Below are 20318 nucleotides of genomic sequence, written 5' to 3'. Positions count from 1 at the left end.
CACTTTCCTCGTCCCTGGTTTTGGGAGCTCTTTTTGTGAACCAGGCCGAGGATGTCTGGGAATGTAGTGTTTAGGATTACTTGACATTTCGATCATGGTTTAAAGTTGTGGGTGAGGTCTTCTATTTTCCTCGTCTTTTTTAAGCTGATATGTTAAAAGATCTTGTTACCAAGTTCTATAATATATTTTTTCTGTGTTTTTGCTTAAATCAAAGTGGATTTCTTCAGTTACATTTGAGTTTCTGAGGTCCGCTTCATTATTTTTGTATACCCTAAGAGAAGTATCCGGGGTTTAGTGCATTCAATGGAGATCTGGAAATAGTAGTAACATCTCTCGAAGTCGAAAAGTAAGTTGATACCAATAATAATGTAGGCAGCTAGTGGATTTAGAGAAGTGGAATATAACTCCACAGATCTCAGTAGTCGTTCGACATGAATGAAGTCTTTTTTCTTAAACAGAAAACCTTTGTCAGAAAAGAGTCCTGTCCGGTCATGACGGTATAAACAATGACTCAAGGTATAAACTAAGCTTTTAAGGCCCGCTTCGATATTTTTGTATACCCTAAGAGAGGTATCCGGGATTTAGTATATTCAATATTGATCTAGCGTATATTGGCAACATATCTCGAAGTTGAAGTGTGTGTGACATTTTGTAGAATTTTACTCTGCTCGTGGTCACTCTCATAGAACTTACTCCCTTGCCCATTCTTTTGCACCACACCTCTTGGGCTCGAATGGAATCGTCAGAAACTATGGAAAATTACTCACACTCCTTTCCGCCTTATTGTCAACCTACCTTTACCTCCACAATCGCTACATATTTCAACGATTAGCACCGATTAAGCGCCAAATCAGTTAACCGTTATTCCGATCGTGCTTCGGTCACATAATACCCACAAATTACCGTCAGTTTAGCACACTTCAAGTGAGTCTAATATAACCTCATTTCGAGCAAGTTCATCTAAATTAAACTAATTTGATCTAATCTAACCCTAATATCAGCTAATTGCGGTATTTATTGCGGTTCTTGTACGGGCACTTCTTGGCTCGACCTCTTTCAAGAGCAAATTGCTTTGTGTAATGAACTTTAAGCGAACTCTGAGTGCACTCTAATGGCTTACAACAACACAAAGACACATACACATATATATTTATTTGCAGATCTGCATATCCATTTCATTACTCAAGCGCTAGAATAGACTTTAAATTTGTTTATTGCTTTCGAAAATTATCATCATTTAGTTCGGCATTATCATTAGCATGTCGTCTCGAGCGACGATTTCAACTGAAACTCGAGTAGAGGAAATCAGTATACAGTCTTTTTCCTATTTGCCTCCATGCCTTGCTTGTTTTTGTTGTTTTTTTGTTTGGTTTTTTTTTCCTGTCGCTGCCCATGACTTCCACTTTAGTTTTCCGTTAATCCCTTTTTGCGCCCATCTGTTGCCAATAGAACTCTAACTAAATGGCGCGTTCTTGTCCTCACAAACGTGCAGCTTAAGACAACACTCGCAGACACCCATGTGTTTGTATGTATGTATGTATGCATCTATGGCTGTATTTCTATCTAAAAGCACATTTAAATGTTTGTTAGGGGGAAAAAAGCATCCTCACGGTTCTACTAAATGTATACCTACCTTGCATTCGTGGAATATTCACAGCGCCCTACGATGTTGATGATTGGGTTTAGGCCAAACTGGTTACGGACATTCTGCTTGAACTGATTTGTATTATTGTTGCTTGTTGTAGCTGTTTTGATGTTGCAAAATACCTTGACAGTGTTGCCAACAAGTCACAAAGAAGCAGGCCATCAACTCACGGAAGCTTTGGAATAAGCCAAGATCTATATCTAAGAGCTATAGAGACCACAAAACAAAGCTTTGAAAGCAGTGCTTCTTCATGCTATTACAAGACAATAGTTGAGAGGGAAGCAGAGATCCTCAAAAATAAGCTAATGTTCATTTAAAAGGTCATCATTATTATGTTTTTCGGGCTTCTGCTTCTTAGGTGTTGCTGAAGACCTCTATATCGGTATTCCTATATATTTCCAAAAGATAAACCTTTGTTTAGGTATGTATGCCTCTGACTTCCTTTAAAAGTGGTTAGTAGTGCCAATGAGACTTGTGTCTTCTATAGACGGTACAAGGAAAAGATCTGGTTTTAGCGAATAAGATATGGATAGCCTTTGTTAGACTAGAGCTATACCTTAATTGATACCTAAGTTAGGTTATTCTGGTAGGCCAATAAGCCACGCATAGACCAGTTTTGATCCTTTGCAATACCATATGGAGTTCAGTTGCTAGGTCCATGAGGAGTAATCATCATTTAGGATGCCTGCGCTTGACGCGAATTTTAACAGAACCTGCGGCCTCAATATTGATATCTCCAGTGTATCATACCGTGGGAAAATACAGTGTAGCCTTGCCAATGCAACCAATGCATTGGAACAAGTGCACAAGAGATGCTCCATTGTTTCCCTGGTGACTTGCTCAGACATTTCCTGCAGTGTTCTCGATCTGAAAGCCCCACTTTACAGTCATGTGTCGCCAACTGACAGTTACTAGTTAGTATTCCGATCATGTTCCTGCAGTCTCCTCTGTCCCGTGCCAATTGATAATATATTCTCACAAGTTTTGGGGTTTCAATCCAAAAAAATTCTCTCACAAAAATTCTTTATTTCAGGATTCAATAAGTATACCGCACTTAATCTGGAAAATATGCCTAATTTCTCTTAAACTCTCTTTTTAGTTGAAATAAAAAGTGGTCTCGACCGGTCTCGATAACCTCCATTTGATATCTAGGTGGAAAATGAGATTAAAATTTGATTTTAAATTCAAATTTGACCATAGCGATTTCTTTATCGAATACCTATTGGGGTTATCTACAGTGAGGGCTCCCTTGAACAGCTGAACTTCTGTAGGGATTTTAATAAGACTGTTGAGTTTTTCAGGCTCTAAAAACCGAGGGGTCTAAAACCAGAGGGAAAGATTTTCAGAAGAACATAGAAATAGGTAGGTAGGTAGAGTGACTGTCTGACGACGCACCTAGACCTTTAGGGTGGTCCATTGTGATAACACCGGGACTAATATTCTCTCACTCTGTAGTCTCCTCCCTGAAGCAAAAAAGCAGACCCGGTACTAATATTCCCTCACTCTATTGTATCTTCCCTGAATCGTCCCGTGCTTCTTATTAACTTAATCAGTACAAAAAGTTTTCTGAGTTCAAGCTCTGAAACTCTCTTTCGGAGTCTAATTGTAGATTGGTACCTGTTCTGGCTAGTTTAAGAGCTTACTAGGGTTATCATCGCGCCCTGGAACTCTGGACTTCAGTGATTTCAAAGCCACTACTACTTGTCAAACCAAGAACAATAATCAGAACAAGACTTTCTTTGATTAGTGTGATCTCCGCTTGAAAGACACTGCAGTGGTCTGGTAAACGGAAGTCGATGTTGGTATCTAATTTTGCTGGAAACACACCATCTCTCACTCGATTATCTAGCATGGACCCATCCATATAGACGCTTATCCTTGAGTCTCTGTCCACCTCGCCTCTTTTCCACACTTCTCTGTAAGGAATGATATGTTAGGGACCGAATTTAGTTTCTAATCATAGAATGCCCCTTATTACAGGCGACTAATTGGCAGAATTCCCTTAGTCTAAGGACTTTGCTGCCTGTTACGTACATGTCCCTCGGTTCCTCAGTGGTACAAGATATAACATTATCTCATTTAACCAGCATCGCTTAGGAGGTCTAACCTCTGAAATAAATTCCTTTTTGAGAATTAACTCGAATGCTTCAAAATTTCTCTCTCCCATCTCACGCATCAACATATTTGTAGACATGGAAACGAAGGCAGAGCAACCCCAAAATAGGCTTGTTTGCCAATTATTGAATTTGTTAAAGAAGAAGCGCGAAATCACCTGGCATTTCTGGTTCGGACTGGCTCGGTTTGATTAGGGTATAATAAACGTGTATTAAGACTACATTCTTGTTCCCACGACAGTCGGGTCTACGTAACCGGAACGGACTCGAATTTTTTATCCGGTCAAGGACCGGATAACTCTGCAGAATTCTGTCGCTACAACAACAACAACAACTACTATTATGGTACATTATTACACTTAAGTCTTACACAATTCCAATCAAGTTGGCAACCCTTTGCTCTGTGCTGCATTCCGTTTTCGCATTAATAGGCATCAGGGATTCACGGCAATTTGGCTCGCCGCGGACAGTTGAAGAATAGAAAGATTTTCTTTGCATGACTGTTGTTTTTGTAAATGCTTTGCATTTTGTTTTCTTTTTGTCTTCCTCCTTCTGTTTGTATTTGTTGTCTGGTCATACTGTAGACCCGGCTGTGTGGAGCGTTTGTAAATCCAATTGAATGCCAAAAAAGCAGCGAGCGACTTGAAGAAGCTGCTACACTTTGAACTCTGGAATCGCCAAAGGTGCATTTATGCATATATACATACATAATAGTAGACGAATACACGAGTCCACCTATGTGCTACAAATGCAAAATATTTCTTATAAATTCCACATACGTTCCTTACCTTACCTTGGTCCACACACACACACACACACATGCGTAGGAATCGCTGCATGAACTAACAATTATGTTGCTCCAACTAAGTCAGCGTTCGCCACACTAATGCGGCGAGTGTGACCAATAATAATCGTTGTATGTTCTCTCTATAATTCAATGGAAACGCTTTCGCAATGCTTCTGTTTTATTCTTTTCGAGTTATCTTCGGGCTTGTGTTGCCTGTGTCGCATGGCTATGAAATGGTTCATTGACAAGGAATTCAAAAGTTAATACCCATATTCTGGATGTCATGCTTATCAAATGCCGCTGTGGAGATTTCATTTTATTTTCTGCTTTTTTTTATCGGAAAGAATCGTGCAGGCAGCAGCGCAAATCGATGTGAATGCCCTTTTGAGTTTGTTATGCGGAAAATTTGATATTATTCATGCCGTTGAAGGACGGTCAAACGAAAGGGATCTGTTCTTGAGAAAAAGTTAGTAATGCCAGGTTAGGTTATAAGTTAAAGTCGGCGAACACGGGTGATCATTTGATAGCGCTCAGCTTGAGAGTGTTAAACTCTAGTTATAAAAGATTTTCTTACCAGAGGTAGAAGGGCGAACTATGCCAGGTTTGGGAAGACGAAGTGTGAAATTGGAACGGGTTGAAGAACCTAAGGTACAGTAATGTATTCGATTCAAACTAAGTAGATCTTTTAAAAGTAAACTCTTTGTGATTCAACACAGATTCTCGAAAGTGTTGAAGACGTATTCTCGTAAGTGACCGCGTCTATACCAGATAAAGCGTTTTAATGAGCTTGACTTTCAATCCTCGGTGTTTGAAAAATAACCTACAACTTCCTCTCTACTTAGATCACGTCTTTCGAAGGGTCTTTGGTAGTTCTGTTCTAAAGTTTTCATTTTGAATATGTATCGGCCGATTATCACCTTTTAAGCGAAGGTTATCGTTTGAAGTTTGTAGGTTAGGTTAGGTCGTAAAGTTGATCCAAAATCGATGAATCGCACTTCGACATATATTCGTTCTTGTGTTACCCATAACTCCTAAAATCACCAGATCCTCATAGAACGACGAAGCATTTTGTGCTTACCACTTCGCAAGATTCGAGAAGATATGTCAATCTCAGTCTGGCGAAAACCGGGCTATAGAGGAAGAAATGACAAGTTTATTTCACTTCGCCTTCCTTAGGCGAGATTGCCTTTGCAAAGAGCTAGTAGTTCGGAGGAACTCTTATAGTTCACTCCGGGTCAGAAGAATCCCGCAGTTGCACAGATTTTGGTTGATGACCAGTGTTTTCTAAGCTGGAGGCCCATAGGTCCAACAACAGAAGGCAATTGGATATCGGAAAATCAACTGGCTTCCAGTTTGCAGTTTCCGGCGATTCCGCTGAGAATGCGCTCCCATACAAGTCTTAATATGGAAGAAACTTGAAGCTTTTGCTAATGAGGTCATGCACTCCATGACTAGTTTTAATCGCAGAATCAGCGAGCGCAAAGTCAGTATAGCTGCGCGGCTATCAAGAGTCAGTCACACCTCTCTGAAGGAAGTTGCATGTCTCCTGCTGATCGAATTATCCGTAAAAGAGCTACCGAAACTCGACCATCTACTCTCTTTTTTAACTTCGAAACTACCGTACCTTTTCTACACGGCTTCGCCCCGTTCACAAATCCCTCGCGTCCCTCGCAGGTGTGTGAGCTGAGGAAGAAAGCCAGGAAAAGGTTCTGCGATACAGTTATCTACATTGTAAGGATCGAAGTAGTGGATAATTTCAGTGTGTCCCTGCCCGAGGACTCTCATATTCCAAGCGTTCCTAAGTCTAATACCAGCTATGTCTATAGGTGCAACGTGTAAATGGTATTGAGTGCCACTGTTAGGGTTGTCTTTAGTGCACCGAAGATTCCAATGAGGACAGCTTTTTGAGCATGCTCCAGCTGCTTAGCTAGTGACGCTTTTCCGACCACCCTCGAACAGGCGACGACGCCATAAAACATTATTGGCTTAGCTACGGTTTCATAGAGCCAAAACACCACTTTTGGTTAAAGGTCCCATTTCTTCCCAATTACTTCTCTACAACAGCATAAAGCGACCGAAGCCTTCCTCTCTCTCTGCTCGATGTTCGGCTTCCATGAAAGCTTCTTATCAAGGATAAGCCTCAAATACTTTACCCTATCCACCGGCTAAAGAATAGACCCTCCCAATGAGGGAGGAGTAACCTCAGAGATTTTGTATCTTCTGGTAAATAAAATTAGCTCAGGTTTATTTGGATTTTTGGGTAATCCATTTCTTTCTGCATACTTGATAACCACATTTAGTTACCCTTGGGTTAGATCGCAAACGGTATTCAGGAATTTATCTTTTAACAAAAGAGTTACAATACAAGTATTTGCTAAGGCAACCCCCTGGTAGCCTCGTTCGTCAAGTACCTTCAAGAGGTCGTTCACCACTAGGATCCAGAGCACTTTTCCAACTGAGCGCAAGGTTTCAATCGTGTTGTTGAGATTGTAACATCGTATGTTGTTGTTGTAGTGGGAGTAAATATTCCTGAAGTAATTTCGAGGAACGTTGCCGAGTTGGCTGACCATGGTCGGATAAAAATCCGAGCTCGTCTCGGTTACTTAGAACCAACTGTGGTGGGAACGGTTGTAAAATCTTATGAAAAGTCTTGATTTTACACAGTATAGGGTATCTCCCTACTCCAATTTTCCTACCAATTATATACATTTAATGTTTTTTATTACGTAATACACATTTTTATGTAAGCGAGGTTTAAGAACGTCGACAAGAATTCTAATTTCTTCATTTCCTCATATGCGCCATTAAGCATAAGATCTGCAACACAGAGTCGCACGGGCCAGCGTCGGGGTCAAGCAACTGTACGGTCGCCGTTTGGTGACAAATGATGCGCGCCGAATGGAGGCTGGCTATTTTGCACGAGTCCGATTCGCGATTCAAGTGACAAGCAAGCGTTTCTTTCCGCTATACAAGTAGTACATATCAATAGGTGATTGTTATGTAAGCGTTAGGTGATGGACATATGTGTGAAGTGGATATGTTTGTATGTGTATTTCTGTCATTCGTATCGTTGATTTGACATGTGATAATTGATTTTATGCCACAGTTCAGTTTGAAGTTAGCAAATTCGAAAAAGCTTAAATTTATTACGGTTGTTTTTATGGGGTTCCCGCAGCCACTGCGAGTTCCGTGGATACCGCGGGGTGCTGTAGACAGCCTAAGCGCTTCGACTGCCGGCCGCTGATGAGCTGATGAGTTATTGACATGCAATATATCCGAAGCAAACAAAGCTAATTATAGAGCAGCTAGGTAATTTGACATAAACAAAAACAAAAGCAGACGGTAAACAACAACAAAAGCAATCAGCCAATGCCAAAAGTTAATGAAATGGTTTTTCTTTTGGTTTTTCTGGCACTTTTTTTAACATTTCACAATATTTTTTTTGCAAATTTTTTTATAATTTTTTTTTTTTAGAAAAAAAGTAGTAAAAATAAATTGTAAATACATGTCGTTGGCCTTAACCGCTGCCAACACACACACACACCCAAACCGACGTAGCCAAAAGCATGCTGGTTGAAGCGTTAATAGCTTAGGATGAGCGAGCGAAAAAAATATGCCGAGTACAGCGGCATTATACGGGTTGCCCCTTAATTACAATGTGTCCGAAAGCAAAACGAAAAACAACAATAACAACAGCAACAGCAACAGCAAGCAAAACAGAAAGAGTGGAAAAAGAACAGTTAAAACTTCACATAACTTTTTCGCTCCCCAATCATCTAATTCGTCAAAAAGGTGCTTGAACCCATCGACGTCTTTTCGGGCTTGAGAAATGCGCTATGATTGAAGGAAGCATGTATAGTTTGCTTCGTGTATGTGTATTACTAATACGTGTGACTCGTGTTGCCGGCTTGGGAGCTTGGGAGCTTGGGCTACTTACTTACTTACTGACTATAACTGCTATTATTATTGTTATTATAACTAAGTACGCGCATTTGTTGTGCCATTGTGGGAGCATATTTGTAGCTATATTTGTTTGTAAACGGGAAAACATTCTGTACGTACTTAGCGCTGCTTAAATACCCACTAGAAAATGTTGGTGGTGAGGAGCGCAAAGTTTTCATATAATTTTAGACAATATATAGGGTTGCGGTATATATTTATATTATTTTTGTATACTATAGAATTGTGAAAATAAGCAGGGTTGCCATGAATTTTTTTTATATACATATGTATGTACATACATACATGCCTATACATATATTTTTTTGGAAAAATCAATTTTTTTTAATTTTCAATATTGTCGACGTAAATTGTAAAAATACGTAGGGTTGCCATGTCATTTATATACGTACATACATACATATATTTTTTTTTGAAAAGCTAATTTTTTAAATCTTCATTATTATTATTTCATTATATTTTTTTAAATTTTCAATATTGTCGACGTAAATTGTAAAAATAAGTAGGGTTGCCATGTCATTTATATATGTACATATATTTTTTTTTTTGAAAAGCTAATTTTTTAAATTTTCATTATTGTCGACTTAGTTTTTATAATATTTGGAAATTGTAAAAATAAGCAGGGTTGCCATGAAATTAAAAAAAAAATTTTGAAAAAACAAATTTTTTAAATTTTCAATATTGTCGACGTAGTTTTTATAAAATTTAGAAATTGTAAAAATAAGCACGGTTGCCATGAATTTTTTTTATTTTTTTTTTTTTTATTTTTGTTTTTGAAAACAAAATTTTTAAATTTTCAATATGGTCAACGTAGTTTCTTATAATATTTGGCAATTGTAGAAAAAAGCAGGGTTGCCATGAAATATTTTTTTTTTTTTTATTTTTTTGAAAATGAAATTTTTCAAATTTCAGTATTGTCGTAGACGATAATTTCTTGGCAATATTTATCACTATAATTTTTTTGTTAAAATTTTTTTATTGGAAAAAAATTCCCCGAATTAATTTTTTATGCTATAGCAACATGTTGCTGCAGAGTATAATAGTTTTGTACACTTAACGGTTGTTTGTATAACCCGAAACTAATCGAGATCTCTTTACGAGGAGGCCGCGAACTAAACCTTTAACCGTTATGTATCGTTCCCCCGATAACACCTTTAAGTATTACGTGGAGGGATGATTGAACATACTCATACGTTCGAAATAATCTGAATGCATTCAGTCATAATCTGGATTTACTTGACCTCACTTCGGTGCGTCCCTGAACCCGCAGTACACATGCATATTCCTTGGCAAAAACGGAGTTCATACATGGGCGCCTGTTTTGGTGACCGCACCAGACTTGATGCACGTCTAAAGAGGTCAGCTTCGACGATAAGTCCGTTAGTGGTCAGGGTTTTCTTGGACAGTTCCGCTTCTAGAATCCTGCTGCCAGGGTTTTGCGTATCGTTGCTCGTCATGCAGTCATGCACACTGCTGCCATTGCCATTTGTTTACAATACATCCTCCGTTACTTGTTTGTTTTTTCCGGCGTATCGTGTGTAGGGGATCGGACCGAAATAAAAGCAGGAAGCCCGGTGACGTGTCCACGTACTAGGAGACCATGCGTGCGCTTTACCAATCCCAATACACGGACCACCCAAACGGTCGCTTAAAGTGATATCGTACTGTACACTTCGCGGCTGACAACTCCAGCAGAACAGACGCACATCACCTTTTCCATCTTACCAGCGGACGACAGCAATGTCGGGAACGGCCTTTAGGCAACTCATGTGCGCCGCCGAATCTGGTCAAATTGTAATATCATCGCACCGCTAACATGGTGAACAGGAACGCTACAGAGACATCCACCGGCAATTTAGGTCAATCGCGCTTGGATTTTGTTTGTTATATTTATATGAAAACCAAGCCTCAGTGATGATTTGGTACACATATTTCTATGATAATGCAAAAATCGGTGTAACCACATCCACTTACATACATACATATATACTTATAAATTCAAATTATACGCTATCTGATTCGTATACTGAAAGTGTGTGGATTTATTGGGATAAAACTTTACACGAAGCTTACGTTTATAACCAAAAATTGTTAAAATAAATATTCAAGCCCACTTATACCGAATATGTGGACGTCACTTTCTATAACGAATTTGTTTCCGAAAATATCGGTCAACCTCTCATATATTATTGAAACCAATCGCATTTCCTACAGGGCATAATTGCAAGCACTTATTTTTCATGCTCACTCGTTCGGCGTTGAAAAGAAAACCAGCGTCATTGCCTCTATTCTGAAATGACTGCCAATGGGTTTTCTCAGCAGCTTCTTACAGCTGCTATGATGATGGCCCCATTGTTTGCAGCCCCAACTGTTGGTGGTAATTGGAGGCGTTGAAAACTCAACTGAAATATTGTTGAAATTTTCTGTTATTCACTGACATTAATTATCATAGCAGTTAATTTAACGATTATTATGTACATTGTACATTTTGTAGTCTTCTTTTTTCGCTTTTCTTTATGCTAAGCAGCAAAGCCTTATTTGTTCATCAGAGCTTTCGTGCACGCATACATATTTACATATGTACAAATATGCAGTTATTTACCCATTTTGGGCTACTTTGTGGTTTGCTACTCATTCATTTGTGCCTGTGTGTGTGTAGGAGCCACCAAAAGTGGTGGCTCTGACCTAAAAGTAATTTATGTGGTGCGCATGCGCATACCCCTTGGCGCTAGCAGTTAGAAGCTTGTTAATTAAGCTCAACAGAATTAACTGAAATTTTCACCGCTGCGAGTTATCGATTTTCCAAATGCTTTTTCGGCGTTTGGTTTTTGTTTTCGTTTTCGTTTTCTTTTTTTTTTTTTTAATTTTGCTTTGTTAGTTTCTGATTGAATTTTTTGTTGTTTTTAGACCTTTACAAGGTCTATGTACTAAGATAAGCATAAAGTTTGTATCACTTAGAAAGAAACGTTGGAGATTATATAAAGTATATACATATGTATAAATGATCAGCGTGATGAGCTGAGTCCATTTACCAATGTCCATCTGTTCGTCTCTCTGTCGGTATATATGCGAGTTAGTTTTTGAGATATCGATATGAAATTTTGCTCATTTCGTTTGCTCGCCAAGAGGCTGCTCATTTGTCGAAATCGGCGATATCGGAGCACTTTAACATATAGCTGTCATATATACTGAACGATCGGAATTAACTGCTTGTATGGAAAACTTTTTTATTTGGCGAGATATCGCAACGAAATTTGGTACAGACTATTGTTCAAGGAAAATCTACAATCTCGGAACATAATATTTAGATCGGACCGCTCTATAATATAGCTGCCATACAAACTGATAAATCAAACTCAAGTCCTTGTATGGAAAACTTTTTTATTTGAGGGGATATCTTCAAGAAATTTGGCTCAAATAATTTATTTATGCATCGCTAAAATATCCGAAGAAATTGTTCAGATCGAACTACCATAGCATATAGCTGCCATACAAACTGATAAATCAAACTCAAGTCCCTGTATGGAAAACTTTTTTATTTGAGGGGATATCTTCAAGAAATTTGGCTCAAATAATTTATTTATGCATCGCTTAAATATCCGAAGAAATTGTTCAGATCGAACGAATATAGCATATAGCTGTCATACAAACTAACCTGTCAAAATCAAGTCCTTGTATGAACAACTTTTTTATTTGACGAGATATCTTCACGAAATTTGGCTCAAATAATTTATTCATGCATCACTACAATCTCCGAAAAAAATTTTCAGATCGAACCACTATAGCATATAGCTGCCATATAAACTAACCTGTCAAAATCAAGTCCTTGTATGAACAACTTTTTTATTTGACGCGATATCTTCAAGAAATTTGATGTAGATTGTTGTACAAGGCAAAGCTACAATCTCCGAAGAAATTGTTCAGATCGGATCACTAGAACACACAGCTGCCATACAAACTAACCTATCAAAATCAAGACATTGATCTCTTTATATCCTTTTATCATATAAGAAATGCAGCTGTGAAGGGTATTATAGCTTCGGAGCAGCCGAAGTCAACATTTTTTCTCGTTGTTTTTGTTGTTTTAATTTAAATTTTGTAATTTGAGGCGCCGCTCAGCAGAACAGCAACAACAAAATGCACCATTAGTTTGGAAATTAAAATAATGTTTTCTTTGGTACAATTGTTGTTGTTGCTGTTAATGTTTGTTAGCAAAAGCACCATTAGGTAAATAGCTACAAGGCACCAACTGTCTCTCTAACTGTCCGTCCGTCAATGATATTGACTTTGCTTTGTGTCGATTGCTTTGGCTTTTGGCTTTTGACTCCGCTGCGCTGAAGCTGCAGCTGCGGCGGCATTGGCAGCGGCAGAGGGGCGGGTATGTTACGATTTCATGGAAGTCATTTAAAAAGGCGAACACGCTGCTGCAACGCCGAACAAATGTGATTAACAAGCGCTACCACATAAATAGTGGCAGTAAACATGTGTCTGTATGTATGTGTTTTGTGTATAAGACAGTCTCACGCACACACATACGCGCGCGCTGAGATAAGCAAAGTAATGCAACAACTTTAATTCGCACGGCAAACAAATGTTGCAGGCCAACACACATACATACACAACCGTACGCGTATATTAAGCGATATGCAATGCATAATTCGCACAATATCTGCGCAACAACACCAACAACGGCAGCAAATAGCAACAACATGAACCAGTATGCCGACTTATTTGCGGCTCTTGCCACAGGTAGCACATGCCTACATACACGCATGCATGTGTACATATAAACATGTTGCAACCCGAAGCGAATTAAATTCCTCAATCCTGTAATGAATTTATTTTTAGACTAAATCGCACTCACACACACACACACAGCTACGCGTGCGCGCGCACATAAAGTCATGCAAATAAAAAGTTATTATAAATAAAAGCCTAGTCCAACTGACTGACTGTGCGAACGTGCAACCAACGAGCCAACAAATCGTCCGGTCAACCGGTCGCCGACACACACACACGCACACCATAGCACACCCGTTTAGAATTTATAGAATCATCTACTACTTTTACTGGTCGGCCGCATGTTGGTGATGATGGGTTCAGTGCTGGCGCTGGTGGAGTTCTTGCCGCCACGGCCGCCGCTGCTGCTGCTGCTGTTATACAGTTGCTCAGCTTTTCAACTCCGCACAACGTGCGACGCAATCTTTTATTTGCGCGCTGACATGAAATCTGTAAACGGCTAGAGTGTTACCTTCACATACAGTGTGTGCGTGAAATATTCGCGTACAAAAATATTTAAGGCGTTATATCCATTTGTGAATTTAAGAAAAGAAAAAACATTAATTTTATTTGCAACGAAGCTATAATACGCTTCACAAACGCAAAATATTCAATACAAGGACTTTGAACGGTCAGTTGGTATAGCAGCTATATGTTATATTGGTCCGATTTGAACCACTTCTTCGGAGATTGCATTATTGCCTTAGATAATAATCCACGCCAAATTTCGTCTAAATGTCTCCTCTAATGAAAAAGTTTTCCATACAATCCCTTGGTTCCGTTGGTATGGTAGATATACTATATGTTACAGCAAATGTATCAATATTTGATTCCGTTCGTTTAGTTTGTATGACCCTCTTCTTCAGAGCCGTCTTAAAAGTTGACTCTCTAGAATCACCGATTGACTTTTTTCACTAAAATTAGGCGAAACCGTTTAAGTAGGTATCAAAGTTACTGTAAAATTTTAATTTGTTTTGTTAGATGGCAACTCTTTTCCAAATTTTTTAAATTTTTTTAGGTGGCAACTATATTTAAATTTCTTGTTAGGTGGCAACTCTTCAATTTTTTTGTTAGTTGGCAACTCTCTTTCAAAAATTTTCGTAATTAAACGCTTCCCGAATGCTTTCCTAAGATATGGTACCATTTTTTTTAAATATTGAAAGTTACATTTGGTTGAAAGTTACATTTTTCCGACAGGTGGCCACTCCATTCAAAAATATATCAAAAATAAAAATTTCCAGATAACTTTCTCCAAATTTTTTTTAAACACCTTATGTCTGGGGAACGTTTTGTAAAAAATTTTATATTTATTTTTGCCAGAGGTGGCAACTCTGATTCAAAATATGCCGAAGTTAAAGATATCCAGGATTCTTTTCGTTCGATACCCATATTGTGCTATTTCTGCTTGATATCTTCCAAGATAGCTTTTAGGCATGCATATTTTTAAAACGCCATGAGAAGCGAGGTCTTTGAAAAATTGTGCAGATCGGTGCAAATAGAACATCAAAATATTTTTTTTGAATGGTGTCTCTCGAACCCCGAAACGGTATGCCTTTCGCCGATTTCAGACTTCTAACCTAAAATTTGGAAGCAGTATTATTTTTGGTGATAATGGGAAGTAGACCAACATATAGGAAAGGAAGGATAAAAATGTTCTAGAGCCATTAGGCTAGTTTTTTGGAAACGAATCCGTTTACAGAACACTTAAAAATTCTTAGTTCCTCCAAACGTCGAGAAAAGTATCTCATAAAAATAGAAGAGGCTCCATAAACTAATGCACTAATATGTATTTCTCAAATTTTCATTTCCATTAGTTGTAAGATTGTATTGAAAGGCAGATATCGAGCTTTGAGAATGTGCTTTACCTGTGATGTTGAAGTAAGGCTAGAGTTCTCTGTTCTTTTCGGTCAATTGCTTAAGTATTAGTTGGGTACAGCACTCACCTCAGTGGTCTCATTTTGGAAATGTAGTTTCCTTATTCACAGCTTTCGAGTTCTCTCATAGTCAAACCGATCTTTAGAATATTTGCGCAACGCGAAATAAACGAGCTTTTCGGAATCTATTCTTGAAAAGGAGCTTTTATAAAGCTTACATGAGATTTTTTATCGACTTCGCTGTAATCTAAGCAGAAAGGATCTTTCAGGTTCTAAGCGAACGCTCACTAAATAAAGAATTATATGTTAAAAACCTTATTTTTCGATCTTTAAATGACAAATATATGTATCTAAAAAGATCGTGTGGAAACTTCAAGTCGATTGGTCCAGCCGTTTCGAAGAAATTTTTCTTATCGGCTCTAAAAGGAGGTTTTCGGGTAAAAACGCATTTAAAGTGTTGGAAGCCCATTGCAAAAACAAAAATCGATTTCTGAAATTCTCAACCCCTTAAAATAATAATTTTTTTTATTCTGACGAAACTACGTTTTGGCTTCATAATTACCAATTAATCACGAGGGACGCCACTTTATGAGACACTGGAAGAGGTATCGATAGTGAAACCTTAGAGTCTATTGAAATTCGTGTCAAACGCAGGCATCCTAAAATATAACTACTTCTCATGGACCTTGTAACTGAACTCCGTCTGATATCACAAAAGACCAAAACTTGTCTAGGCGTGGCTCTGTGGCTTACCAGACCAACCTAACCTAACCTAAATCCCAAATGACGCTTCCGAGTCTTTATTTACGCAAACTGTTTGGCGAACAAACCGCTAACTCACTGTCCATAAATATCGCCACGCCGCAGGCGTTAGTCTCGTTTAGACACGCTTTACTAAATACAAGCGAGTAACTGCCGTCCAACGGCTTAGGACCTACTAAGCTTTCGGACATATCTCTCTTAACACCAAAGTCCTAAGTAGGTAAAGTGGCAGCCGTATCCCGCCGTGCCAATCGCCTTCGCACCGCTCACACCTACCACGAATTGTAATATTAATCGTTAAAAAAAGAAATATACAAAAAGCAAATAAATCCGAGTAAAAGACCCTCGCTGTTACGGATTTACGCATTGGGCGATGCGTACAAATTTCAAAGATTAGCCAGTGGCTAAATTCTGTCCGCGCTTGCAGACTCACACATACTACATCTACATTGGAGCGCTGTGAAAAGGGCGCACAGGTCCGCTGTTCATCAGCCGAACAGACAGACAGACAGAGCGTCTTTACACGACCAGCACACACGGCCACGGCGGACCAACTAATAAAGTACGTAACGAATTAAATAGTACAATAAACACGGAATGCGCAGCAATATTCCACGCAGCATCACTTGAAAATTGCTAAGTGTCTGTCAATTTCGAAATGAGCCACAAAAAAAAAACGGCCAAAAGAGGCAGAAGGTAAAAAATCAAGGACCCTAAAGGGGTCAAATGCTTTTTGCAATGCAGACGGCTGGGGCGGCGCGCGTATGAAATGGAATTGTTCGGATGACACAAATCCGATTGCTGCGTTGCGCGCGCGTTGAGCTGGAGCTGGAGCCGCATACGGTGTGTGTCTTCTGTAGGCAGCACTTTTGATGGACACTTTAGAGTTAAAAGGATGTGCAAGGAATACCAGTGAATGGGAATGTATGCGCCTACGTCTGCCTTTATAGCTAAATGTATTGTCATTTTTAATTGCTTTATTTTGCCAATTATTTCTATGCATCTTCATTCTTTGCTCGCAGTTTGGCTATTAAGTGCAGTCAGTGTGCCCTTTCTATGTCGGGTGTTGATACTGGGCGTTTAGGGCGCAATGCTGTGATTTTTAATTTCTTTTAGCTCGTTAAGGGGTGCTCTTGATAGGTCGACGTCTTGGACTATGATGTCGAAAGGAAGCGCATTTTCTGTTTAATCTCTTTTGTATCACAACTGTCAAAAGCGAGGCTCTGAGTGCTCTTCAATGGTTGTAACTTCCACATTTTCGATACCATTTATGTTGTAATATTGATCTTTTACTTCGAAATATGCATTAGACTCGGAGATTTCTTTATAGACACGATTGTTTTGAGCTCAGAGAACAGGAAAAAATCATTAGAAGCCTTATGTAGACTATACTGTGAATGTCTAAGCAATTCCATGCCAAATTCAAAACTTTGGTATTGAAATGGTGGCCAATTTGACTTCCTTTGATATCCTCAAAAGATCACTAAACCTAATTTTACGACGATCTAAAATCATGCTGTACTTTTTTGGTGTTTTCGTTCACTGTATTCAATGTTTTTGGTGCTCATATGACCTACGCCTGTTTAAGATGTTTCAAAGCCCGCATATCACTTTTAAAGTTATCTGTTAGTATATTTCTCAAAACATAAAAACTTGCAGAACCCAAAAGGCTATATTTCATGAATCAATTGTCCCAGAGCTGCGGTCAAAGGCTAGGTTCTTAATGAACTATGATTCTAAGAGATGTTCCAACTATCCCTGCTCAAGCTAAGGAGATAAAATATAAAGTTCCAATATATTTGTAGCTTGTTGAAAATAGCCATTGTCGCGATTATGTACAAAACACATTCCTTCAATTCCTGCCTTTTTCTTAAAAAAACGATTTTGTCACAAAGTTTGAAAACTAGGAAGAAAACGTCGAAAGCTCTATAAAATATATACATAAATAACCAACTAAGTCGATTTTGCCAAATCCATTTGTCTGTCCGTCTGTCCGTATATACATAGGTAGGTAGTTTTTGAGGTATCGTTCTGACATTATTTTCTTTTCCATCTTGATCCTTTTTCTCACCAAGATCTGCTCATTTGTCGGAGCAGCAGATTTCGGACCATTATAGCTGCCGTACAAAATGAACGTTTGGAATCAAATGCTTGTAGTGAAAACTTTTTAATTGAGGAGATATTTTTATAAAATTTGGCATGGATTATTATCTGTGACAATAATGCAATATCCAAAGAAATGGTTCAAATCGATTTTTAGCATACAGCTGCCATACAAAATCGTTTTTTTGCATTTGAGAAGGGTATCTATTTCGAGGTTCCCTACTTTTTTTTTTAAAGAAAAACCACAGACACTTCAAATTTAATGTGGAATGTTTATTATCATTCGAAACAACATTTTTTGGTATTTATTTTTAGAAGATTTTCTTTTTCAAATGTTGGCCGCGATTACGTCTCAGATGGTCCCATAATTGAGTCCAATTTCAGATTACTCGTTCGAGCATTTTGAATGACGAATGAAAGGCGTGATGTTTTGCTCCAAGGCCTGAATCGAAGTGGTATTGTACGAATCGACTTTAGACTTTACTTTTCAAGAGCCTTTTTAATGTCTTGAAATCGTACCATAGACTGGCCCAAAACGTGAAATTATATCGAAGATTTTTAACCCAATACAATCATTGAATTTTTTTTGAGTATTATAAGTTTCAATTTTTTGAAACATATTTTAGATCACGAGTTTCTGGCATAATTGAAAAATATACGGTTATGTTTCAAGTTCTCAATTGGCATCATTAGAACTTAAGATAATATGTCGCGATTTTCCGCCCACAACCCACACCAAACCGGTCTTTTTCTGAATGAAAAACAGCTATAAATCTCTTCAATTTGCTCTTCAAAAAAATTTTCTACTGAATTTTTTGAATATCTGATTTATGGAATTACATATGAAAAAAATTAAGGTATTTTTAAATTTCCAGATTAGAATTGCCCTTAAAGTCGAATAAAATCTTCATTTTCAATCGAAAAAATTTTTTTGGCATTTTTTAACTTTGTTGAATTTTTTGAAAATATTATAAGTTTCAATTTTTCATATTTTATTAGTTTCTGTGATAGAGATATAATTGAAGAATATACAAGTTATGTTTCAAGTAAATTGGCTGATTAGAACTTAAGATATTGTCGCGTTTTAAGCTTCGTCCACACTCCACTCAAACCGGTCTAGTTACCACGACCCTAAAACGGCTATAAATAATTTGAATTTTGAAAAAAATTTTCTACTGAGATATTTTTGAATATCTGATTTATGGAATTACAAATGAAAAAAAATTAAGGTTTTTTATAATTTCCAGATTAATAATTGTTTATAAAGTCAAATAAAATCTTCATTTTCAATCAAAAAAATTTTTTTGGCATTTGTTGAAATAATTATTGATTTATCAAATGAAAAAAAATTAAAAATTATGAGTTTTACAAATTATTACAATTTTTTTTGTTTTACTTTTTTGTAAATAATTCAAAAATTATAAAAAGTTTTAAAAACATTATTAAAAAAATTTAGAACCATAATTACAAATTTTTGAGTTTTAAAAATTTATTAAAATTGTTCTTTATTTTGCATTTTTATAAGTAATTTGTAATGTTTAAAAAACCATATTAAAAATATTTTAAAAGCCAATGTTATAAAAATTTAATTGGAAATACTTTTATTTATATTTTTTATATTTGTAAAATAATTTAAAATTTATAAAATGTTTATATTATTAAAAAAAAAATCGAGTTGTAAAAATTAAAAGAATAAATATTTTTTATTAATTTATGAAGTTGAAAAAAAAAAAATTAAAAAATTTCGAGTTCTGCAAATCATTGTAAAAATTTATTAGAACATTTTTTTTATCATTACTCTTATTTTCGCATAAAATTTATTAAATTTTTTTTCTACTTAATTTTTTTACAGTAACTTTAAGAACTATTTCATACTATTTCAACTAATTTTCTTTTTATTTTTTAAATTTTTTTTTTTTTTAATATTTAATAATTGTTTTGCAGTGAGTAATTAAATTAAGATATTATTTACTACATATATATATGTATATACAATTAAATATTCTTATAAGCTCATATATTTCTCTAAATATTACAATATCTTTAGCAAACATTCCCAAAAACACTGAAAAGCTGCTCGCTTAAAAGCGCCACCAATAAATAACCTACTGCCATTTTCAAGTGGGACATTTTTCTGGCTACAAAAACAGCAATTGTGGGAAATTTAATGCTCATATATGTATGTATGTGTATATATGTACATAAAAAGCACACGCCCGGGCCGAAAGCTCGCCATTTTCTGCTTTTCCCAACTGAACGAAACTTATGCTGAGCAGCTAGTGCTTTTGCGCACA

This window comes from Bactrocera neohumeralis, chromosome 4 (genome assembly GCF_024586455.1).
Source record: "Bactrocera neohumeralis isolate Rockhampton chromosome 4, APGP_CSIRO_Bneo_wtdbg2-racon-allhic-juicebox.fasta_v2, whole genome shotgun sequence".
Lineage (NCBI taxonomy): Eukaryota > Metazoa > Arthropoda > Insecta > Diptera > Tephritidae > Bactrocera > Bactrocera neohumeralis.
The sequence above is the reverse complement of the archived record's forward strand: the minus strand, read 5'-3'. Positions refer to the sequence as shown.